The sequence below is a fragment of the Tamandua tetradactyla genome, chromosome 18, assembly GCF_023851605.1.
Source record: "Tamandua tetradactyla isolate mTamTet1 chromosome 18, mTamTet1.pri, whole genome shotgun sequence".
NCBI lineage: Eukaryota > Metazoa > Chordata > Mammalia > Pilosa > Myrmecophagidae > Tamandua > Tamandua tetradactyla.
Genome location: NC_135344.1, coordinates 67,477,935 through 67,503,555, shown reverse-complemented (window position 1 = coordinate 67,503,555; position 25,621 = coordinate 67,477,935). Strand labels below are relative to the sequence as shown.

The following is a 25,621-nucleotide window of genomic DNA, read 5'->3' as shown; positions in this document are numbered from 1 at the left end:
ACTATAAAATCCCTAGGTACAGATATACAAAGAAATTTATAGATGTGGAAAAAAACTATTCAATTTCTATAAAGTGCATAGAAGCCCTGAATAAACAGGAAAAGAAAAGCCAAGCTTTGGGGTAGGAAAACTCTTTTTTTTTAGGATGCCATGTCTTTCAAACTTTTACTATAAGTTTAATGCAATCCCAGTCAAAGGCCCAGAAGAATTTTCATGGGTACTGAAAATTTGGCCCTAAATTCATCTAGAAGAGGAAATGTGCAGAAAAAGCCGAGAAATTTTCAAGAGGGCAAAAAGGAGGATGAAAAAAAAAAAAGAGGGAAATTTTCCTTACCCGTCGTCAAAACATACTGTGGGCATTTCATAGAATTTTAAATGCTCCTCTATTCTCTAGTGGTCTCATTGTAAAGGAATTGTGACTAAATTCACAAGCTGGTTCAGCATTAAAGTACAATTTCCTTTGCTGGCATTCAAATCAGAGTAGAGAAATGCAGCTTAGGCTTACTTCCTTCAAATTTTATTTATCCAACATGTCACAGGCAGAGTGGGAAAACTAGGGGCTCCTATAGAACAGGGAATTATTGCCAGAGCACCCTGTAGAAGGAAAGCACAGAAAGAAAAGCAGAGAAGAAAGTGAACTGGTTTCAGACACTTCAGGTCCAAGTGAAAGAAAGCAAAAGTGATGTTTTCTCAAACAAATAAATCACTTCCTCCCCTAAAGGGATGCGTTAGTGTGGAAAGAGGAATGGAGAGTCCCCCTTAAGAAACACGAGGGCTGAGTAATAGATCTAAAGAAAAGAAATACAGCAGTTTAATATTGGTGCAGAAAGAGACGCAGAGTTTAAGGGAGCAGAAATGAGAGTACCAAATCATTTAGGTATATGTAGACGTTTATCACATGATAAAAATGTTGGTAATGATCATGTCAACCCCAAGTAACAGAAAACCTGTCTCTCATTGGCTTAAAAGTTAAAGGATATTTGGTGGCTCACATAACTGAAAAATCCGAGAGGAAAATGCAAACACCGGCTTTAGGTATGGCTTATCCCAGGACTTCAAATCATTACCAGTGCCCTCTGCCTTCTCTCTCCTCTGTCTTATGTGTTGTTGGCTTCATTTTATAGTTGGGTCCCCCTCAAAGGTGCAAGAGGGCTTTCTCTGTTACATCGAACACAAGAAGGTCATCTCTGTCTCAGCATTCCAAGTAAAGTTCTGGATTTTATTATGATTGGGCTGCCTTAGAGCATGTGCCTCAGCACAGATAGTCATTGTGTTAAAGCAGCTGAAGGTTTCGAACTCACACCCATTCCTGAGCATGGATTCAATATATATAGTTCATAAAGCTGGTATGGAGCCAAATCGGGTTTCCCAAAGGAAAATGTATGATACTGTTTCAACAACATGAGGCGATAGTTACTTGGCACCAAATGATAGATGTCTATTATATTGGTGCATTGCAAGTGTTGGAAAACAGAATAAATAAAATTTGAACAGAACTTCTATTTAGAAAAAAAGTTCAGATTACTTTTGAAAATCCAGGAGTATTGGTGTATTAAAGTGTTAAAGCATCCTTTAATGTATTAAAACAAATATATATATGTGTATATTTATATATATACACACATACATAAAATAAGCGTTTGCAAATATACATGGTATCTTTGAATATATCATATATATTTGTATTAGGAAACACTGGAAGAGTAACAAAACTAATTAAAAGAATTAAATATATGGGCAAATGGGAAGAATAAAGTCTGAGTTGACAAGACTTTTCAGTTTTTATCTTTGTATGCAACTTTGAGTTTTTTCACACAGATTAAATGTACAACCTACTTTTTTAAATTTAGGAAAACTAAATCTGAACAGCAATCGAAAGAAACAGAAGAGAATATATTTCTAACTTTGGAGAACAGTAGACCTTTCTAGAAAGAAAAGATACTAAATGCAGAAAATATGATAGTATGCGTGGACAGCATCAACATTTTAGAAAGGCATGATTCTTTGAATAAAATTAAATATAGTTCAAAGACAAGGTAATGATTGGCACAAATATATGATAATTCAAAGACATAGAACCAATAGCACAAATGTATATAAGAAATCCCTACATGTTAGCAAGAAAAAAATAGCTCAATAGCAAATTTGAGGAAAGGTTATAAGCATTTAGTGCCAGGAAGAGGAAATATGATTGGTCTTTTGCATTACTGTATTGGTTTGTTTTTCTTCAACAGTAATATATTTATAACTTGAATTGATTATCAGTAAATATCTGTAAAAGTGAGATATTGCAGGTGAGAATGGACTGGCAAGGAGCGGCTTGTGCAGCCTTAGCCCCAAGCCCAGTGTTTCTGATGGTGCCAGAGATACCCAAGGCAGGCAGGCAGGCAGGAGCCTTAAGGCAGTGAGCAGGCAACTCACTCAGAAAAGACCTGGGAGCCCCTGAATTCACTCTCCTTCCCGGGTTCTTAAAAGAGCAGCTACCTGCAGTTGAGCGATTGCTCTCTTAAAGTAAACAAGCAGCTTCAGCTCCTCTAATTACTCATTCCTCACTTTGAGCCAATTCTCCATTCTTGTAGCTATGAATCGAAGCATTGGGAAGATCCAAGTCGATACGTTCTTAAGGATGAGGAAGACTGCTTCCTCCGTTTTTTTTTACCCGGTGACTTTAATCATTTACCTTTCTTCTTCAACAATGGCTGATAATAGACTTGTCTCTTCATTCCCCCAAAGAGACCTTATTTGTCATGAAATCTTGTGTGAGTTCATGGGTATAGGTATGTGTGTGAGGAAAAAAAAGTGCTAACATCTTTATAACAAAGTTCATAACATGTAAGAAAGCACTGTTAACCCAAAAAACAAATGAACAAAAAATATGAACAGGATTCCATTAATAAATTAATATAGCTAGCTAAAACTATCGAGCAAAAAAGATCAATCTCATTAATATTAAGAAAGACACATTAAAACATTTTCAATATTTTGAATGAATCCAGTGCCATGGTGAAAGAGAACTGATACCCTCCCATTAATGAAGGACTATATATCATAAAACAGTGCAGTAATATCCTGTAACAGCTGCATAGCCTTTAGCCAGTGAGTCCTCTTTTGGCGAGCTATCTTAAATACAAAAAGAAAAACCTTTATTGGCTTTTTGATATTTTTCACACAATTATTTCTACATCTGAAAAATTGGAAATAAGCACAAATTAAAAAAAAAAAAAAGCCTAGTGCATCTATCTAAGCCACAGTAACTCTACTTATTGGGATTTGCTGTAGCCACTAAAAATATTACTGGCAAGCTTTAATAACAAGAAATGCTTATTTTCTAACATTAAATGCAAAATCAGAACTCTATATTATAGGTCAAAAATTTTTTTTAATTATATTTTTAAAAGATTGAGTATGTGTACGCTGAGTTATCAGTCGTTATTGCTGGATAATTTTATTTTCCCTTCCACAATTTGGTTGTTTCCATTTTTTAATAATTAATCTAATGTATTTTTATAATAGAAAGAAACCAGCTCTATTTAAAAAAACAAAACGGAAAGGCAAAGCATATGCCAGAGTGGCAGGGAAACCTAAATTCAGAGCTGCCCTTCCTGTTATGTGACCCTGAACAAGTCATTTAATTACCTAGGGCTGTCTCTGTGAGCTGTTAGAAGATTAAAGGGGCAGTGCTAAATGCTCACCTCATAGTAGCAGATCAGTCAATGTGATTTCTCTTCTCTCCTTTTATTTTTTTCTTTTTCTTTCTTTTTTCCTCCTTCTCATCCCTCCTGCTTCAACCTCTAAGGTCCTTGACCTTCCTGCTCTCTCATCTCACCGAGATTTTGTCACTTGCCTTCCTTAACCCCTTACAGCCTGACATCCCTTCCAACCTCCAGTATCCCTGCGAAGCAGCTCTGGTACAGAAGTAATAATAGTAAGAGGCAACATTTATTAAGATTTGCAGTATGTGCCAATTACTCTAAGTGCTGTATGTCATTTAATTCCTACGACACACTTAGAAGATAGGTATGGCTAGAGATGAAGCTTAGAGGAGTTGAAGGAACTTACATAAAATCACAGCTGGGTTAGACTACCTATAAGCATGCCTATGAATTACTTCTGGAGGACCTCTGTTGTTGCTCAGATGTGGCCTCAGTCTCTCTAAGCCCAATTCTGCAAGTGAAATCATTGCCCTTCCCCCTACATGGGACATGACATCCAGGGGTGAAAGTCTCCCTGGCAACATGGGAGAGGACTCCCAGGGATGAGTCCAGCCCTGACACCATGGGATCAACAATTCCATCCTGACCAAAAGAGGGAAAAGAAGTGTAATTAATAAAGTGTCAGTGGCAGAGAGAGTTCAGATAGAGTCAAGAGGCTACTCTGGAGGTTGCTCTTACCCAAGCTTCAGGTAGACCATGCTACCTGTCATAACCTGCCAACCCCCAATCAGGACCATTTCAGTCAATCCTAAGGAACACCTAGGGCAATTTATAAGATTCCAGGCACTAGAGTAACTTTCCAGAAACCTACAACCTCCAGATGGGTCCCTGGTCCAGATAAGTCCTGAAACCTAGCTTATCCTCTCCAGAACATCGGATAGTTCCATCTCCCTACCCCATATTAGTGACAGACCCTTCCAATATAAAAAATTTAGAATTGCTCTAGCCCAAACAACCTAAAGAGAGAAATGGAAAGGTCAAAAGTGATGGTGAAATTATTCAGAGAAGATAGGACTTAACAAATGAATATGAATGCTGAATCATTAAATTGATTTCTCTTTTATTCTCCAGTATTTTAGAGCAGCTAGAAGTAAAATCTAAAATTGTGAAATTGTAACCCATGTCAAAGTTTGAAATATGTTCTACAACTAATAGTGGTGCTATGCTTTGAAATTTATATCTTTTTTGTATATATGTTATTTTTCACAAAAAAAAAGGTAAAAAGTTTATTGTGATGATAAAAAAATATTTAAGCCCTCTAGCCTCTTCTATCCTGGAGCAGCCAGAAGGAAAAATAGGAGATGATCCTATGGTAGCCCATGACAGACTCTGGGCTCTGTCCTGTAACCGCTTGTTGAAGAGTGCTTTGAAAACTATTGCTTTTTTGTTTCTTTGCTTTGTGTATTTGTTATACTATACAATTTAAAAAGTTTAAAAAAAAAATCACAGCTGGGGGTGGTGCGACATTGGCTCAGTGGCAGAATTCTCACATGCCATGCTGGAGACCCCAGTTCAATTCCCGGTGCCTGCCCATACCAAAAAAAAAAAAGAAAAAGAAAATCACAGCTGGCAGCTTAAAGAAACAGGATGCAAATCCAAAGCCTGTCATGGACCCAAACCTGTTACTGTGACTCAGAGTCCAGAAACTCAGATTCTTCCTCTTGGGATATTAAACAATTTACTCAATCTCTTTGAACTTCTCAAGATGACTATAGGTTTCAAATGAAATAATGAATATAAAAGTGCCTTATAAAGTGTATAATACCATGCAAGTATCTGGCTGTCCTCTGGATGTTTGTATGTGAATGCCCTATCTTTACATAAACTAAATTTATCTAAAACTATATTCTTATTTTTTCTCTGTTCTTTTGTTCTCCTCCAGCTCTGATAATTTCCTCCCCTATTTTCCATATTTCTGTGTGATATTTTCTCAGTTTCCCAGGATTAAAATGTTGCAATATTTTAAACTGTTCCTTCTTCCATTTAGTCCTGATGTCCTGTTTGTTCTTTCTTTAAACCACCTTCTGCTTCTCTTTTCCTTCTTCCCTCTGCCACATCTGTGGTCCAATCCTATCACTTCAGGCCTGGACAAGTGAAAATGCCACACCTCTTTTCTCACCAATTAAATGATCTCCTTGGGTATAAGAGTCTTAAAATATTGTTTGATATCACTCAGTGGCTTACAATGAACATGTCTTGATTGATTTATACTGTTAATGCATTTAAACTTTTCCTTGTATTTTCTAACTTAAATATCCATATCCTTCATAGATTTCTTTTCCTAAAGGAAACTCTTTTAATAACAGGCTCCTTACATTTTTGTTTACCTTTATTTGACTTCTGATATGAAATATGCAATAATCAATTATACATTGAAGGATCGAAATGATACTAAATATCAATATCCTCCCTTGTGGAAAACTATCCCACCATCTTTGTTAATATTCAGTGGTTTTAGACATCTTATGGGGAATTATATCTACTGAATGTTTTTGTTGAAAAGTTTTATTTTTTTAAGGAAGCTTTGCTGTACAAGTGCAGTAAAAGTATTAACCAAGAAAATTGTTTGGGGTACTGCACTCCTTAACTAGGGTTGAACGCCACTGGTCAGTTCAGAACAAACTACCATCACATGAGTGGTGAAACGCCTGGGAGTTCACAGATCAAACATCCAACTCTCCTTCTGCAGGTAGCTCAGAGTCAGAAGGGGAAAAAGTGGAGTTGGTGTCTCCACCCATTTTGGAAGCAACTGTAGATCTTAGCATCATGTGATTCAGAAGACCAAGAGATCTGTTTGGTTGGGAGTTATGATGAGCATCAAGGAGATGGTAGATTTTAAGATAAGGTGGGATGAATACAAAGAAGGGAGATGGACAGTACTTTAGGCAGTAGGGACAAGCTCAGGGGCAGAAAACAAGAGTGTACATTCAGAGGAGAGTAAAATCTCCACCACATCCTGGGTAATGTGCAGTGGAGCAATGAGAGAGGACACTGAGAGGCTGAGATCCTAACCCATGTACATGGAGTCTGTGAATGCCAGACTGAGTCTTTCTTAATATGGTTAATGATGGGGAGCCTTGGAAAGTTCTTGGCCACTGAATGATATCACTGGGCGTGTGCTATTAATCTGGGAGCAGAACAGAGGTTGAGCTGAATTGGGAGGAGAAAGGAGATTCTTATAAGAAACAACAAAAATGATGACAACTAATACATACAGAGTGTCAACTGTGCTGAGCACTGTTTTAATCACTTTACTTTAAATAATGTAGTTCATTTAATTTTTTACAACTCTTTTAGGCATCACTCTTAGCTCGGCTTAATAGGTAAAGAAAATAAAATACAGAAAGATTAAATAATTTGCCCAGGACTCATAGCTATTCAATAGGAGAGCTAGGATATTAAACCAGGCAGCCTGTTCAAAAGCTTCTGCATCAGTCCAGCAGACACAGTTCAAATAAATGTCTGCTAGACATGGAGAGGTTGTTTAGGGATTCTGAAACTATCCATCTCCATTCCGCCTTAAGATCTAACAGGGCACATCTGGCAGTGTTCCAGAGGCTGCAGAAGGTCCAAAGGAAATGCATGCCACATGTCAGTGGACTAGGTCTTTGTTCGTTCAAGGACAGATAGTCTGTGAAAAAGTTCCAGAAAGAAGAATGCAAACATTGCCTTAAAGACGCAAAAGGAAAGCATGCATGTAAAAAAGGATATATTACAGAAGACAAGAAAATGTATAGACTTTTTGGACAAAATGTCCAAAAATAAAAAATAAATTTTCACTGATAATAATAAACTCTACATGAAAGAAATGGAACTTTTTTTTTTATGTTTCTGTAACTTATTTTAATCTTTTCTTAGGTCCTGGATTTTGTTTAAAATAAAAAAAATAATAACCTTAGGCAATTTCAGGTAGTGATGTCTCTTTAGAATTTATTTTTCTCTTCTTTTATGGATTAAATTAAATTAGTTTAGAGATTCTGCCCATCTCACATCTCTAAGGGGATGCCCCTGGTTCAGGGGGAAGGAGAATTTTCTGTGACTTTTTGGCATTGGAAAGAAGAGTTTAATCAGAAGTTGTCCTCCTCCTCTGCTTGTATTTAGCCATCTATTTATATACCAATTGGTATCCAATGAGACATGTAAGCATCGATTGAAGGTCAATGCCTAATTCCATGGTGGTGCCCTGTCATCATGATTGAACACATCTGCAGACCCAGCCCTATCAGTCCTTCTGCATTGCTCTTAATGACATGGGGGCATTTTAGATACTTTCTGGAAGATATCTCAAGTCTTCTTTGATCAATCACCCTACAATCTTCTCTCCTATACTCTTGCCATAACACATTGGCTAGAGGAGAGTCTTTCTACAAGGTTAGAAAGATTCCCTAGAACGACTTGTCCCTCTTTCCAGAGTTCTGTTGGTCATTTAATGAGATCCTGGGGCCTCATCTTCTAAATTTATCTAGACTTAAGTTCTTCCTCTCTCTCAATTTCCCTCTCCCCAGCCTGGAAAAATATTGATTGAGTTGGGAAGGCATTGGTCCCTATGTATTTATCTCTTTCCAAACCATTGTGAGTAGCATAAATTTCTTAAAACTGATAAACAAAAGTTCTCCCTCAAAAAAAGTCCTACTCCAGCTTTCTACATCCTAGGTGGAAATGACAACCTATTAAATTCTATATGTGAGTGTATATATGTCCGTGTGTGTATGTGTATATATGTATACCACAGCTTATAAAAATGAAAACTACAACTAAAACTCTTAAATAAGAATGTTTAAAGACAAAATCTACATGTTCTACACAAAACCCATTTTGCATGTAAAGAAATAGGTTAAGAGTGAAAGAATGTGTCAAACATTAGGGACACCCAAATCAATAGGCCTATTCTTGGGAAGCTTATGTAAGTAGTGGGGAAGCTTAGCCTACCTGTATACATGCCTAAGAGTCACATCTGGAGGACCTCTTTTGTTACTCAGAGTGGCCTCACTCTCTCTATGCCCAACTCTGTAAGTAAAATCATTGCTCTCCTCCCTACATGGGACATGACATCAGGGACAAAAGTCTCCCTGGCAATGTGGGAGATGACTCCTAGGAATGGGTCTGGCTCTGGCACCGATGGCTCAACAATTCCATCCTGACCAAAATGGGGAGAAGAAGTGTAACTAATAAATTACCAGTAGCTGAGAGAGTTCAAATAGAGTCGAGGGACTACTCTGGAGGTCATGCTTATACAAGCTTCAGTTAGACATTGCTACCTATCATAACTTACCAAACCCCAATTGAAACCATTCCAGCCAATCCTAAAGAACACCTACAACAATATATAAGATTCTACAAAGATTCCATGCACTAGGGTATGGAATCTTTTCAGAAACTTAAAATCACCAGATGGGTCCATGGACCAGGTAAGTCCTGAAACCTAGAGGGCCCAGCCTCTAGAACATCAGCTAATTCCATCTCCTAACCCCATATTATTGACAGCCCCTTCCAAAATGAAAAAGTTAGAATGGGAATAGCCCAGATACCCCTAAAGAGTGGGATAGAAAGATCAAAGGTGATGGTGGGGTTATACAGAGAAAGTAAGGTTAAACAAACAAACATGATTGCTGAATCATTAAACTGATATTTCTTTTAGTGTCCAGTAGCTTAGAGCAGCTAGAAATAAAAACCTAGAATTGTGGAATTGTAACCCATACCAAACTCTGAAATCTGTCCTACAACTATCATGCTGTGCTTTGAAATTTATTGCTTTTTGTATGTATATGTTATTTTTCACAAAAAAGAAAAAGTTGATGGTGATAAAAAAAAATTTATTCCTTCTAGCCTCCGATATTCTGGAGCAGCTAGAAGGAAAAATCTGAGAGGATGGAATGGTAGCCCATAGAACTCTGGGACCTGTCCTATAACTACTTGTTGAAGAGTGGCTTTGAAAACTATTACTTTTTTCTTTCTTTGCTTTGTGTATATGTTATATTATACAATAAAAAAAAGTTAAAAAAAAAAAAGTGAAAGAATGGAAAAATGCATACCACACAAACACTAATCAGAAGAAACTGGGGTATTTGGTATTTGAATATATATCAGAGAAATGAGACTTCAAGCAAGGAATAGTAACAAAAAAAAAGATGAAAATTATGTAATGATAAAGTCAAGAAGATATAACAATCCTAGACATGCATGTACGTAACAAATGTGCTTCAAAATACATGAAGCAAAATCTAATCTATCTGAAAGGAACTATAGACAGATCCACAATTAGAGTTGGAAACGTCAATACTTCTCTCTCAGTAATAAGTGGAACAATAGAAAATCAGTAAGGATATGGAAGAAAACTTCAACCAACTTGATCTAATTGACATTTTCAGAACCTTGCACCCCCAAAACAGTGCACCTGTAAGAGTCACCGAAATAGATCATATTCTAGGCCATAAAATTAATTTCAACAAATTGTAAAGAATTGAAAACATACTAAGTGTATTTTTGACCCAACGAAATTAACCCAGATATAAAAACTGAAAGATATCAGAAAAATTCCAAATTATTTTAAAATTAAGCAACACATTGCTAAATTACCTGTAGGTTAAAAACAGAATCAAACTGGGAAACTTCAAAGTATTTCTAATGGAATGGAATGAAAACATGACTTAGCAAAATTTGTGGGACACAGCTAAAGCAGTGCTTAGAGGAAAATGTATAACATTAAAATGCTTGTATGAATTGAATACTTAAATTATTAGTTAACTTAGGTAACTAAGTTAATTAGTTATAAGGCTGCTTTTGTTTAGCACTTTAGAGAGCATCTTTATTCATAAATTTTTATTTGCATTTTACACTGTGAAGAAACTGAGACCAAGAGAGCAATTGAATGACTGAGACCAAACCAGATTTAGCAAATAGCAGACTAAATCTCTTTTTCAAAATCCTGTACTCTTTAGGCTGCCCCTCAGCCTTTTCTAAAATTTGATTCAACAATTACCCCAAACTCCTTCCCTGCCCACTGTCCTACCAAACACTACTCCTGCCCTGTTTCCTGTTTCTAAACTTTATTATAGTTTAATTGTCTTGCACGGGAAGGAGCAGAATTGATTTTGTCATAAAATACCTTTTCCTGTTTCTGCCCAGACGGAGTAGTCAAAGTTTCTTTTCAGTTACCAAATTGTTTAATCAAACCAAGTTTGATAGCAAAGTCAATAAGCGCTTTCAAAAGAATTTCCCACAGCAAGCAAAATAGAGATAATAGAGAACGTGGAAGAGAATGAAAATAAAAAAGACCTCTGAAACGTTGCAGGACTTGGGAATCAGGTCAGAGAAAACTGCAGGACTGTAATTTCAGATTGAGTGGACCAGGTGATTTGCTGAGGTTACTTAAGGAATTCTGTTGCGTTTAAAGTAGAAAAACGCATTTTGTTTTCTTGTGAGTCAGAAATGAAGCACACTGATAGATGCGGGGGGGAAAAATGCAGTAATTTGACAACTACATCAAAGGAACCCTATCTTGTAAAGTTTGGAAAGTAGATATCAGAAATTAGAAGGTTATGCTCTCAAACTGTTTCCATGTGTTATCAAATGTATTTATATGAACACTGTATGACCTCTAGATCTAGACTAAGTTTAAACTCAGTCTTGTTTTAAATGTGAGGAAGTTTCTCCTGTGATAAGGAGGGGATAAAGGTTTCCTACATGGCAAACTCCCGATTTAAGCTGGCTTTGCTGAATTAAACAAAGGAAACAGATTCTTCAATGAAGATAAAGCCTCTAATTAAGATGTAAGTGAATCGGATGCTAATGCATATAATCACTGCTTGGGGGAAATAATCAAACCCCAAGGCCGCCCACGTTTTTTTCTGCCTTGGTGACTTGTCTGTGCAGTAAATAATTAGCTTCTTGATTTTTAAAGAGGTTGACATTTGGAAAGATTCTGGAAATAGTATTTTCCCTCTCCTTTTTCATTTACGCATTTAATTTTACCACTCAGTTGCACCAAGACAGCCTGGCCTGCCTTAGTAATTTTCTTATGGTATATATAGAACAATATAGATAATTGGTTCTATATTTACACCCTGTAAGTACAGAACAGCCTCCTGATTTCCTCATTCATAGACTTGTGATTTGCAATGTTGAATCTTCAAAGTGTTCCCGTTGACCATTTAGTCCTGAATTTAGTTGGATGCCTGCTTCTTGCAGTAATGCTTCCTCGATTTGAGTCAAAGAGAAGACAAGGTTCGGAAAGAAGAGAACAAATCTAAATTTTTAACGTGGGGAGATTGTTAAGCATGTGATGGTACAGATTCATTTCTTTCCATGAAGGAAGGTACTTAGGATAAATTAAATGGGGTAAAAAATGGGATTCAAATTCAGATCATGAGTGATTCCATGTAGATGGTTGATAGATAGGTACATAGGGAGTAATAGATATATAGATATAGGCAGAAATAAAAATATGTACTTCTACATGTATGATTTCATGAGAAATAATGGTGCAGTGTGTACCAAAATGTTTTCTCTGTTTGGTTAATTATAGGTAACTTTTATTTTCTTCTTCATATTTTTTTTTGCGCGCATCATACATTACTTTTATAATCACAAAAAAGACACGTTCTTTTTATAGGAAGAGGTAGATGAGCATATAGTAGAGGTGCTTTGTCCCTAATGTAACCAGAATAAGTTAAAAGAAGATAAATTAAAGCTAAATTAGAGCAGAGTCCTTTGGTCAGAATCCTGAACAGAATTTGTAAGATCAAATCTCTATTAGTACATCAATCTTCACAGGCACCTAAGTAGAGCTTTGCACTCTACCTCCTTCATGCGGATCACGTGTAAATGTATCCCTTCAGGATTTCCAGCTCGAAGTTTCACATGCTTGGGGGATCCTAACGTGAGAGAGCCTGGGGATGTGAAGAGAGGAGTACAAACTACGTGTTCTGCAGGACCTAGTGCAGAATGAAAATGTGGAGCCGTTGCATAATGGTTGTAAGAAATCAAAAACAGGTTTGACAAAAATCAAAGGCAGGTTTTGCACAACAATCATTTAAGCAATCACAAAATACCCAAGGTATACAACCAACATGCAATAACCAAGTCAGGAATACACACAACACATTTTACATTTAAAGGTGGAGGATGCCAGATTATCCACCGTTCTTCAGTCTGAGGGTCAAACCTAGGCTTTGTTTCTCAAAGGTGTGTAGAACTCACTTGAGGGTAGATGGTTTAAATTACAGACTCCTGCCTCCTCTCTGCATGGCTGAGTCAGAGATCCTGGGTGTGGAACCCAGAAATCTCATTGTTAACAAGCAGGTGATTCTTATCTGTATTAAAGATAGGCAACCATACCTATATAACCTCTTATTTATATGGAAATAAGTGAAAGAGAAGTGATGCAGTAAGATTTCAGAATGAGCAAGATGCAGAAACAGCTTTCTTTGCACTTGTTTTCTCTGTCCTGGTCATGTATGTCTGTTCATAGGACTCCACTGTATAAGCAGGTTTTATTTGTTTAGTGTTTCCTGAACAAAGCACTAGATCCTGGGTCTTGAAAGAAAAAAAAAAAAGAAATCTGAATGTAGGCCCTTGGCTTATTCTATGAAAAGAATCCCAAAACATTCCCTCCAAGGGGTTCTGTCTCCTTTTCCCCTGCTCTCCACAAGCCATGGATCCTATGCATGCTATAGGGCCTGATATCTACTGGGGAGGACAGCTTCAGCCCGCCCCATCAAACTTGGGTTTGCCTTGCGTTTATTTGGGAAGTTGATACTTCTGAACAGCCACCAGCAGTGTACCTCTTGTGTCTTCCAGGTGTGATGGTGTTCTTGTGCTCATCAAACCACACTCCTGCACCTTAGCTTTGTGAACAAGAGTGAGATTACCTATTTAAAAATAGTCAAAGTTTAGGAGTTAAGTATATGACCTTAAATAGAGAATTGCTAACCTGTCCACATAGAGACTGAACGGGTCATCTCTAACTTGTGATCAAAGGTTATTAGCCTGGGCTTGGCAAATTATATTACTCAAGAGTCCATTTGTACCAGCACCCATACTTCTGCTTTCCTCTCTCGAACCCTCTGTTCTTGCACACAAGGAATATATAATTGCATACCAGGTTTCTGGATTACGTAAAGTTATTTTGAAGTAAGTTAGGCAGACTGTCAGTGTTTTGTAATATTGTGACTCTACATATGCATTTATATAAGCTCTTGTCCACCTTTTTTTCTGTCAGAAAAATGGAGATTTTGCAGATTTAATTACATCTGATGCACATGGTGTTTAGTGCTTAATTTCACACTTAAATTTTCAGCTGCACTGTAGTTTCTCAGCAGCCACCATGGGGAGCTACTGATACTTTTGATTCATGGGCCCCACCCAGAGATTCTGAATGTGCTGCATTGTCACTTGTCTTAAATATTGTGGTCTACTCAACAATTCATTTGTAAATGTAAATGTCTGTGACTTCCACAGGCAAAGCTTTGTGGGTCCGATCAACAGATCTAACCATGGCCCTCCCTGCCTCACTTATTAATTATAGGGGCATTAATTTCTCTATTATTTCAGTATTAATTTTATTAGTTATACAGAATAAGCTTTCTAGGAAGACATGTATGAGGATAGTAAAGATTAGATCCTACTGTGACTCTGTCAACTCTCTTAACCTTTTTTAATAACTTACCTCCCTGAAAAAGGGATCCAGTTTACTTTCAGTTTTGGAAACTAAAAAGGCACTGAGCGAGGCGTCTTTTGTTTTCAATGAATGGAAAAACTCCTGAAAACCCCATGCCTCTTTTCCTGCAGTCAGAGCATTGCCCTGCACGTCCTGCCTGTATCACACCCTGCGCTTTGGCATCTGCCTGTTTCCGTAGCTTAAATTCCTGTTAAGTGAACTCGGCACTTACATGCTCCAGCACGCTTGAGTACCAAATGCTGTTCCTTCGTTGAATGCCTAAATGACCTGCAAGGATTATCTAATAGCTAGTTTAAATTTGCATAGGGCTTATACTCCTTAAAGGGTTTTATCTCCTGGTATCATTTTGAAGATTTAGGAAGTTACACATCTATGGGAGTGTGGATTTCAAACGTGGCTTTTCTATACTTAGAGTAGAATACCTTTTTAATTAGTATCAGTAAGAAATGATGAAATTCTTAACCTGTTTAATCCATCCCAGTCATATGTTGGCATTCGTTATGTATTTAGATGATAAAATACCAAAGGGCAAAATCTAATTCTTTAACCATAACCCTTTGTGTAGCAAAGAGTAGAAGTATTCCGTCTGTTAATTAGTTAAACCAGTATTTCCTGGGCTCCTGCTCTGAGCAAAACCAGTTCCTACCAGGAGCTCAGCCTTATGGAAGAAACAAGGGTTGTGCCAACAGAGACTTAGAACATAATTTAAAATAGTGATAAATCTATGGGAGAAAAAAAGAAACAGGGTGCCGTGGGAGAGAAAAGTGGGAGGAGGGTTTAATATAAATATAGATAAGCAAGTATTTAAATTGAGACTCAATATTTATGGTAATGATGCCTCCAAATACAATATGCGAGTATTTATTTTCTAAAACTTCACTCTTTCCTATTAGGGTTTTCTCTTTTGTTTTCCCTTTCTTTATTTTATTAATTCCTCATTTTAAGTCAATTCCATAGATAAAAATATAGACTGGCAAGGAATGAATTAGATTTTAATGCTTTGGCAAGTGAGGCTTTTGTTTTATCTTTGTTAACTCAGTTCTAGCAAATATATACCAAATTCAAACAAATGAACCAACTATAGTCAGCTTTCTACATTACACATAATTTTTTTAAAAATACGGAATATGTGATATGGTTCTAAGGAGACGAGAAAATCAGCATTTTGGGGGGAAGCAACACTGAGCTGAGAACCAAAAAATGAAGCTTCTGTTCTCCCTTCTGCATTTCTAAACTGTGTGACTTTACTACAATACATTATAATAAATGATACTCGTTATTGAGGGAATCCTGGGGGAAAGTAAGTAGAGAAAGGGTGAGGGTAAATAAATGGACAGGCGAAATCAACAGAAAACAACAGTATTAGCAAAGCAATAGGCATTGACAGAAAGAGTAAGAGAGAGAGAGAGAGAGAAGACAAAACAAAACAAAACTGAGCACTAACCATAGAAAGAACCCTAGCACTGTAGTGTGTTCAGGGCTGGTAACCTCCATTAGTTGATTCCGGACAACAGATTCTACTTTTAAAAAAATCTTTACATCCTTTTTAAATAATCAGGATAATTCTCGTAAGGCATTAAAAACCCATACTGCATTTAAATACAGATGAACAAAGCACAACTCTATAAGGAAAAACTGTGTGCATGACATGTTGCTGTTGAAAGAAATACCAAAGTTGAATATGCTGTCATCTCACTTAGTACTATTAAGACACATTCTAAATATTTGAATAACATTCTATGCTTGTTGTTGTTTTCTAGTCTAAAGATGCCAGACAAAACAAATTGTCTCTATGCTTTTGTTCAATGAGGTTATTGTCACTCATTATTTGTTGTTCACGTTAGGTGTAATTTCCCTGTGACCCAAATAAGGAAACTACTTGAGGTGGGGACCCAGTAATATTTTTTTCCCATTTAAGCTGGGGCCCTAAGGAAGTATGGGTGCCTTTGAAACAGGGGTGCAGTTGCTAAAACTCTCTCTAATTATTAGAGATCGGATTCATTTTCTATTCCAGTTGGGTGTTTTATGTTTTGTTCTGTTTGTTAATAGGGGAAGAAAGATAATTTTTATTGGTTCCTAGCTGTTTCTTTGTACATAGTAAAGAAAGGTTGACCCAGTCACAGCTCAGAAGCCCAGTGCTAGCAATCATATTAAAATATTGAAGATATCTTGGTATTACAAGTACCATATGGTATTGAAACAAGGAAGGTGACCTGCCACTTTTTTTAATGTTCTGACACAGAGAAAGTTGTTTAATGTCAAGTGGGCTGCCCCCACAAAGTAAACAAGAGGAACATTCTTCTTGGTAAATTTTGATGATTCTGAAGAGGTAGAGGCTAAAATCATATTGCAGTCAAAAAAACTAATGGGACTAAGGTTTTGAACTTCAAAAGGTTAGAGTAAAGAGAGAGAAAAATGTAAGGAGAAGGAAGGAAAGTTTCTTTAGCCAAATCCAGAAGACATTTTGAGATTGATTTGTCCTGTGTGTGTTAGGTGTGATAATTCATCCATTTACTGAGGATATCTTTTTATTTTTATTATTATTAAAACAGTTGTAGGTTTGCAGAAAACCATGCAGAAAGTACAGAATTTTTACATGCCCCCTCCATGGGCAGCTTTCCCCATTATAAACACTTTGCATTACTGTGGTAATTTTGTTACAGTTGATGAAACAATTGTGTTATGATTATACTATTAACTGTAGACCATACTTCACAGTCGTATTTACTGTGTGAGCAATTCTATGATGGTTGTTTTTTTTAACTTTTATTCTGGTTATATAAATATAACCTATAATTTCCCATTTAACCATTTTCAAATTTACAATCCAGTTGTGTTAGTTAATTCTTGATGTGATGCTACCATCACTATCATCAATTAACAAAATGCTTCCATTACCCCAAACAGAAAGTCTGTACCAATTAAGCATCAACTTCCCATCTCCTACCCGAATCCCAGCCCCTGGAAACCTGCATTCTAATTTGTGGCCCTATACATTTTCATATTCTTATTATTTCATATAAGTGAAATCATAAAAGACTGAATTATATTCTACTATATGCATTCATCACGTTTTTAATCCATATGTCTACTGATGGACACTTGGGTTGCTTTAATCTCTTGCCGATTGTGAATAATGTTACCATGAACATCTGTGGGCAAATATCTGGTCAAAGTCCCTATGTTCAGTTCTTTGGGGCATACACTTAGTAGTGCGTCACTAGTGGGATTGCCACGTTATTTGTTAATTCTGTTCTTAACTTTCTAAGAAACTGCCAAACTGTTTTCCACAATCGTTGCATCTTTTTAAAATCCTACCAACAACGAATGGGTGCTCCTGTTTCCAAACATCCTCTCCAATACTTATTATTGTCCATTTTTTTAATAGTAACCATTCTAGTTGGTATGAAATGGTATCTCAATGTAGTTTTGATTTTCATTTCCCTAATTGCTGAAGATGTTGAACATTGCTTCATATGCTTATTGCCCATTTATGTGTATTCTTGGGAGAGCATTTTCAGGTACTTTTTGACCATTTTGTGTCTTTGGAGAAATGTCTCTGCAGGTGTCCCCCACTTCACACACACACACACCGCTCTTTTTGTCTTTCTGCTGAGTTATATGATGTCTTTATATATTGTGGATATTAAACCCTTACAAAAGATTATGTACCCTAGAAAAGCCATGTTTTAATCCTGATCCAGTTATGGAGGTAATATCTTTTAATCCCTATTCAGCACTGTAGATTGGAAATGACCGCATTATCTCCATGGAGATATGAAACAGCCAATTGTGGGTATTAACCTTTGATGAGAGGGAATTGTGACTCCATTCCAGGTGGGTCTTGATTAGTTTACTAGAATCCTTTAAAAAGAGGAAACATTTTTTGGAAAGAGCAGCAGAGCCATAAAAGTGCCAGGAGAACCATGAGAGCCCAGGCAGCCAGAGACCTTTGGAGATGATAAAGGAAAATACCCCTGGGCGAACTCCATGAAGTAAGAAGCTTGGAGACAAAGCTAGCAGATGTTGCCATGTTTGCCATATGCCTTTCCATTTAAGAGAGAAATCCTGAACTTCACTGGCCTTTCTTGAGTGAAGATAACCTCTTGTTGGTGCTCTTAATTTGGACATTTTAATAGACATGCTTTACTTGGGACGTTTTTGTAGGCTTATAACAGTAAATTAGCAACATAATAAATTCCCCTCTTTAAAAGCCATTCCATGTCTGGTAAATTGCATTCCAGCAGCTAGCAAACTAGAACACCAGCTATGTGGATTCCAAAGATTTTCTCCCATTAGGTTGTCTTTTTACTAGCATGATGAACTTAAATGATACACAAAAGCTTTAAATTTTGATTTTTGTTTACCTGGAGTTTTTTTGTTGTTGTTGTTGCTTATGCTTTTGATGTGCAGAATATATATATATTGCCTTAAGGTCCTAAAGATAACTCCCTATGTTTTCTTCTAGGAGTTTTATAGTTTGGTGTCTTAGGTTTAGGTCTCTGCTCATTTTGAATTAATTTTTGGGTATGATGCAAGATAGGGGTCCACCCTTTTTCTTTTGCTGGAGATATTCAGTTTTCCAACACCATTTGTTCAATTATTATTCTTTCCCCAGTGAAAGGACTTGGTACCCTTGTCAAAAATCAGTTGATCATTTTGAGGTTTGATTTTGTGAAGCCTGTGTATGTTGTGAAGAAGCTTAGCCTACCTATAGTTATGCCTAAAAGTTACCTCTGGAGGACCTCTTTTGTTGCTCAGATGTGGCCTCCCTCTCTCTAGGCCCAAGTCTGCAAATGAAATCATTGCCCTCCCTCCTAAGTGGGACTTGCCATCCAGGGATGAAAGTGTCTCTGGTGGCATGGGAGATGACCCCCCCAGGGATGAGTGTGGCCCTGGCACCATGGGATCAACAATGGCATCCCGACCAAAACGGGAAGGGAAGTATAACAAATAAGGTATCAGTGGCTGAGAGAGTTCAAATAGAGTCAAGAGGCTACACTGGAGGTCACTCTTATGTATACTTCAGTTAGACATTGCCAACCATCATCACTTGCCAGACTCAAACCAGAACCATTCCTGCCAATCCTAAAGAATACCTAGGGTGTTATATATGATTCTACAAAAGTTCCATGCACTAGGGTAGCTCTCCAAAACCTACAACTTCCAGATGGATCCCTGGACCAGGTAAGTCCTGAGATGCGGAGGGGCCAGCCCTTCCAGATCATCAACTAGTTCCATCCCTCTGTCCCATATTATCGACAGCCCCTTCCAACATGAAAAAGTTAGAATGGGCTTAGCCCAAATACCCCTAAAGATGGGAGAAGGATCAAAGGTGATAATGGAGTTATACAGAGAAGGTCAGGTTTAAAAATGAGTATGAGTGCTAAATCATTATACTGATATTTCTTTTAGCCTTCAGTACCTTAGAGAATCTAGAAATAAAGACCTAAAATTATAGAATTGTAACCCAAACCGAACTCTGAAATCTGTTCTACAACTAATTTTTGCAATATACTTTGAAATTTATTGTTTTTATGTATATATGTTATTTAGAAGGAAGGAAGAGTATTACAGAGAAGATAGGATTTAACAAATGAGTGTGATTGCTGAATCATTATATTTATATTTCTGTCGGTCTCCCGTGTCTTGGAGCAGCTAGAAGAAAAAATGAAAAATCATGGAACTGTAACCCATACCAAACTTTAAAATCTGTCCTATAAGTACTTGTTAAAATGTACGTGGAAATTTATTGCTTTTTTGTATATGTGTTATATTTCACAATAAAAAGTTAAAAAAAAATCACTTGACCATAGATATATATGTCAGTCCTTGTGCCGGATTACTTGATTATTTGTCCTTGTTTTGATTACTATAGCTTTGTAGTAAGTATTAAATTAGGAAGTGTGAGTGTATCATATTTGTTCTACTTTTTCAAGATGGTTTTGGCTATTTGTGACCCCTATCATTCCATATAAATTTGTGGCATCTACCATTCCATATAAATTTGATGATTGACTTTTCCTTTTCTGCAGAAAAGATTGTTGAAATTTTGATTGCATTGAATCTGTAAAGCACTTAGTATAAAATTGACATCTTAATTATATTTAGACTTCCAATCCACGCACTCAAATGCCCTTCCGTTTATTTAAATCTTTTATTTCTTTCATCAGTGTTTTTTAGTTTTCCATATACAAGTCCTTTTACATCTTTGGTTAAATTTATTCCTTGTTATTTGATTCTTTCGTTTTTTTTTTGTAAATGGAATTTTTCCATGAGTTCCTCTTTAGGTTCTTCTTTGTTAGTGTATAGAAGTACTACTCATTTTTGTATGTTGATCTTTTACCCCTACCCCTTTGTGAAGTTGTTTATTAGCTCTAGGAGTTTAGCTGTGGGTTTTTCAGGATATTCTGTATGTAGAATCGCATCATCTGCAAATAGGAAAGTGGTACTGCTTTGTCTCCAGCTTGGATGTCTTTTATTCCTAATTGCTCTGGCAAGAACTTCCAATATAATATTGAATAAAAACGGTGACAGTGGGCACTCTTGTCTTCTTCCTGATCTTAGAAGGAAAGCTTTCAATCTTTCACTATTCAGTATGATGTTAGTTATGGGTTTTTCCTGTATGCCCTTTATCATGTTGAGAATTCTTTCTTCTGTTCCTAGTTTTCTGCATGGGGTGCTAGATTTTGTCAAATGCCTTTCTGTGTCATTGAGATGATCGTGGCTTTTTTTTTTTCTTTCATTCTATTAATGTGATATATCACATTAAATGATTTTTTATGTGGAACCACCTTTGTCTACCTAGAATAAATCCCATTTGATCATGGTGTATAATTCATTTATGTGCTATTGGGTAAACTTTGCTAGTATTTTGTTCTGTTTTGCATCATATTACTAGGAGATATTGGTCTGTAATTTTCCTTTCTTGTGGTACCTTTATTTGGCCATGGTATTAGGGTAATGCAGGCTTCATAGAATGAGCTAGGGAGTGTTTCCCCCTCTTCAGTTTTTTGGAAGGGTTTGAGTAGGATTGGTGTTAAGTCTTTTTGGAACATTTAGTAAAATTAACCAGGGAAGCCATATGGTCCTGGGCATCTCTTGATGGAGAAGCTGTTCATCACTGAGTCAATCTCTTTATGTATCATTAGTCTGTTAAAATCTTGTATTTCTCCTTAAATCGGTATAGGTTGTGTGTTTCTAGGAATTTGTCCATTTCATCTAGGTATCTAATTTGTTGGCATACAGTGGTTCAAAGTAACCTCTTATAATCCATTTTATATCTCTGAGATCAGTAATGTCCCCCTTTCATTTCTGCTTTTGATTATTTGTAGCCTCTCTTTTTTTTATTGTCAGTCTGGCTAAAGTTTTGTCAATTTTATTGATCTTTTCAAAGAACAAGCTTTAGGTTTCAGTGGTTCTGTTGTTTTTTATTCTCTATTTCATTTACCTTCACTCTTTCTAGGTTTAGTTTGCTCTTCTCTTTCTAGTTCCTCTATTTGTGAGGTTATATCTCTGATTTGAAGTCTTTCTTCTTAATATAATGAAAACATTTAGGACTATAAATTTCCCTTTCATGTCTGCCTTTGCTTATCCCTTAAGTTTTAGTGTGTTGTGGTTTTGTTTACATTCAACTCAAGATATTTCCTAATTTCCCTTGTGATTTTTTCTTTGACCCTTTGGTTGTTTGAGTGTGGTGTTTAATTTTCATATATTTGTGAATGTCCCAGTTCTCCTTTTGTTTGTTTCATTCCATTGTTTGGAAAAGATATATTGCATGATTTCAATGTTGGTCAATTTATTAAGACTTAAATTCAGACCTGTGGTCTATATGGTCTATCCTAGATAATGACCTATGTGCACTCACGAATAATATGTATTCTGTTGTTATTGGGTAAAGTGTTCTTTATTTATCTGTTAGGTCTAGTTGGTTTAGAGTATCATTCAAATCTATTTCCTTATTGACTTTTATCTACATTTTCTGTCCATCCTTGAAAGTGCAGTACTGACATCTTCTATGATTAATACAGAACCATCTGTATCTTCCTTCAAGTATGTTAACATTTACTTCATAAGTTTTTTTGCTGTCCCATTAGGTGCATATATATTTACAATTGTTGCATTTTCTTATTGAAATGACCCCTTTATCAGTGTATAGTGACCTTCTTTGTCCATTGTAATGGTTTTTTACTTAAAATCTATTTTATCAGATATTAGTATAGCTACCCCAGCTCTCTTTTGGCTAGTATTTGTTTGGTATATGTTTTCCATCCTTTTACTTTCAATCTACCAGTGTCTTTAAGTTTAAGGTAAGTCTCTTATAAACACCATATAGTTGACCTTGCTTTTTATTCATTCTGCCAGTCTCTGCCTTTTGATCCCATTTACATTTAAAGTCACTACTGATAATGCAAGACTTCTTCTGCCATTTGCTGTTTGGTCTTTATAAATCTTATACCTTTTTCTCCCTCAATTCTTCTGTTAATGCCTACTTTCATATTCATTTGATTTTGTAGTGTGCCAAAAATGGGTCTTCATTTTGTCTAAAACTCTCCCCTGCTTTTATTCCTTCTGTATATATTATTCAGATATTTTCTTTGCAGTAACCTTGGCACTTAAATTCAGCATCCTAAATGTATAAACAGTCATGTTTGATTTAATACAAATCTAACTTCAGTAGCATATATAAACACAGTTCCCAAACCCATCCATCCCCCCAACATTTTATTGTATTTGTTACACATTATATCTTTACATATTGTATGTTCAGAACCATAGATTTATCATTACTTTTTATGTGCTTGGATTCTAGAATCCATAAAAAATAATAAGTTGCAAAATACATGTACTGGCATTTATAATTACCTATGTGGTTACTTTTGCCAGAGGTCTTTATTTTCATTATGCCACTTTGAGCCACTGTCTGGCATCCTTTCTTTTCTGTGTAGAGCACTCCCTTTAGCATTGCTTGTATGGCAGGGTTCCAGGTGAGGAACTCCTCAGCTTTTGTCTACATGAGAATATCTAAGCCTCTTCCCTACTTTTTAAAGACATTCTCACCAGAAATAAAATTCCTGGTTGGCTGAAATTTCTTGTCTTTGAGTTCACTGATACTTTCTTCTCTAGCTCTCATCTGCTGTATTTTTTGTTTCAGTTATTGTAGTGTTCAACCCTCATACTTCTGTTTCATTTGTTTTTAAAATTTCTGTCTCTTTATTGAAATGCTCATATTTCTCACTGATCATTTTCCTTGTGTCTTTTAGTTCTTTCTCCAGTTTTCCTTTATCTCTTTAAGCATATTGAAGTTTTGGGTTTTTTTTTTTTTTTTTTTTTTTTTAAAGGAAAGACAGAGAGAAGGAAGGAAAGATAGAAGGAAGGAAGGAAGGAAGAAAGGGAAACATCTTTAAACATTTTCTTGTTTTATTGTATTTTGTTTTTCCGTTTTTTGTTACATGGGCTGGGGCCGGGAATCGAACCGAGGTCCTCCGGCATAGCAGGCAAGCACTTTGCCCGCTGAGCCACCGCGGCCCGCCCGGGTTTTTTTTTTTTTTTTTTTTTTAAGTCTTTGTCTGGTATATCCAAAATCTTTTCTTTGTTGATGGTTTCTGAAATTTTATATTGTTCCTATGGATGGGTCATCATTTCCTGTTTCTTTGTTTGTCTTGTAATCTTTTGCTACACTATATGCATTTTGATATTTTAATGTGTTAACTCTGGAATTTAGTCGCTGAGATATCTGTCTCTTAAATTTATATCCAGCTAGTGATATGAGAGAGATTATTTTAGTGCCAGGGACTAAAAAAACACAAACAAGTGCAAAAACCCCTTTCATTGTCTTTGCAAATCGGTGCTGCATTGGCTTTCCTTCAGGGTTTAACCCTCTATGGGGAAGATCAGCCTGAGGCAAAAACATGAGGTCCTCTGCATCTTTTCTGAGCCTGTGTCTTGTCCTAGTATTGCACTGGGCTCAGCTTGTGGCCTTAGGAGTTCCCATTTTACAGGAATCCAAATGTCCCTTATATTCCCTATAAAATAGACTCCCAGCCCCTTCTGGGTGCTCTTTTTTATCTCTTAAAGCCAGTGATCCTTTTCCCCCAGGCCACTTGGATATAACTGTTTCTTATACTGCTTTAGCAGCATGCAAGCTGCTTTTGCCTGCTTAGGCACATTCTGAGATGATGATCTGGAGAAAAATCTCTCAGTTCAGTCTTTCAGGCTGCCACTCTGTAGATCGGCACCAACATACAGACACCACAGTATGTGCCTTTCAGAGCAGGGTCAGAGTCCTACAGTGGGAAGCAGTCTTGCCCCCTACACTGCATTTTAATGGGAGTGGGGTTGGGACCAGCAAAGGTGTTGTGATCTTCTTCCACCATTTTCTAAGTTGTGTTTTCTTGATTCAGCTCTTATCCAGGTATTCTTTAACTGTTTTCGGAGTTTTGAGACATGTGTGTCTGCCTGTTTATGCTAATTGTTCAAAGATGCTTTGGGGGAGACCAGAACCCTGAAGCATCGTGCATCACCATCTTGGTCAACCAGAAGTGTACCCAGTAAACATTTTCTGAGATTCATCGGCATGCCAGTATTAGGTGTACTTAACCAACATTTACATTCACAGGACAAGGAAGGATAGTAAGTTTAAGAACTACAAGTGGTCTTTATTTGAGGTTTTCAGGAAATTGTATATTGCATTTGTTCGATTAGGAGTTTTTGATGCTGGCTTATTATATTTTTTTTCTTTTGAAGATTAGCACTGATTGACACTTTAATTAAAATGTTCAACACAAGACTTCTTGGGTCCTGATGGAGAAGACATTTGACCTAATAATATGAGTGGCAAAAATAGTTTTAAATCATGTGCATTAAGTTAACGCTTGGCTCTGATTTGTCTTCCATATTTAAGACTGTATTAAAATGAGTTTCTGGTGGTCATGCTAAATTACAGAAAATTGGCAATGGTGAGACTTTAGAATACATTTATTTCTGAGATAACAGATTCTTCCTCGTTCCCCTTTTTGTAAAGAGAGCAGATAGCAATTTTAGAAAGAATTACATGAAAGAACCGTGCACACTTAAAACCCCAAGATACAATATAACTAAAACAGTGTGTCTAGCATGAGTATTAGGGGTAGAAGGAACCTTAGAAATAATATATTCATCCAACAGTCTGACTGAAAAAAAAAGTATGGATACACAAGAGGTGAATATACTTACCCTCATTTCAGTAACT

General features: G+C 36.5%; 1 protein-coding gene and 1 pseudogene across 14 annotated transcripts in view; one reads left to right on the top strand and one right to left on the bottom strand.

The window, feature by feature from the left end:
• Window positions 1-25,621, top strand: part of DLGAP1 (DLG associated protein 1) — a 1,070,811-nt gene that overhangs the window by 419,968 nt on the left and 625,222 nt on the right. The gene's annotated exons all lie outside the window — the stretch shown is intronic.
• LOC143662443 (zinc finger protein 280D-like) overlaps window positions 12,480-25,621 on the bottom strand; it is a 56,469-nt pseudogene continuing 43,327 nt past the window's right edge.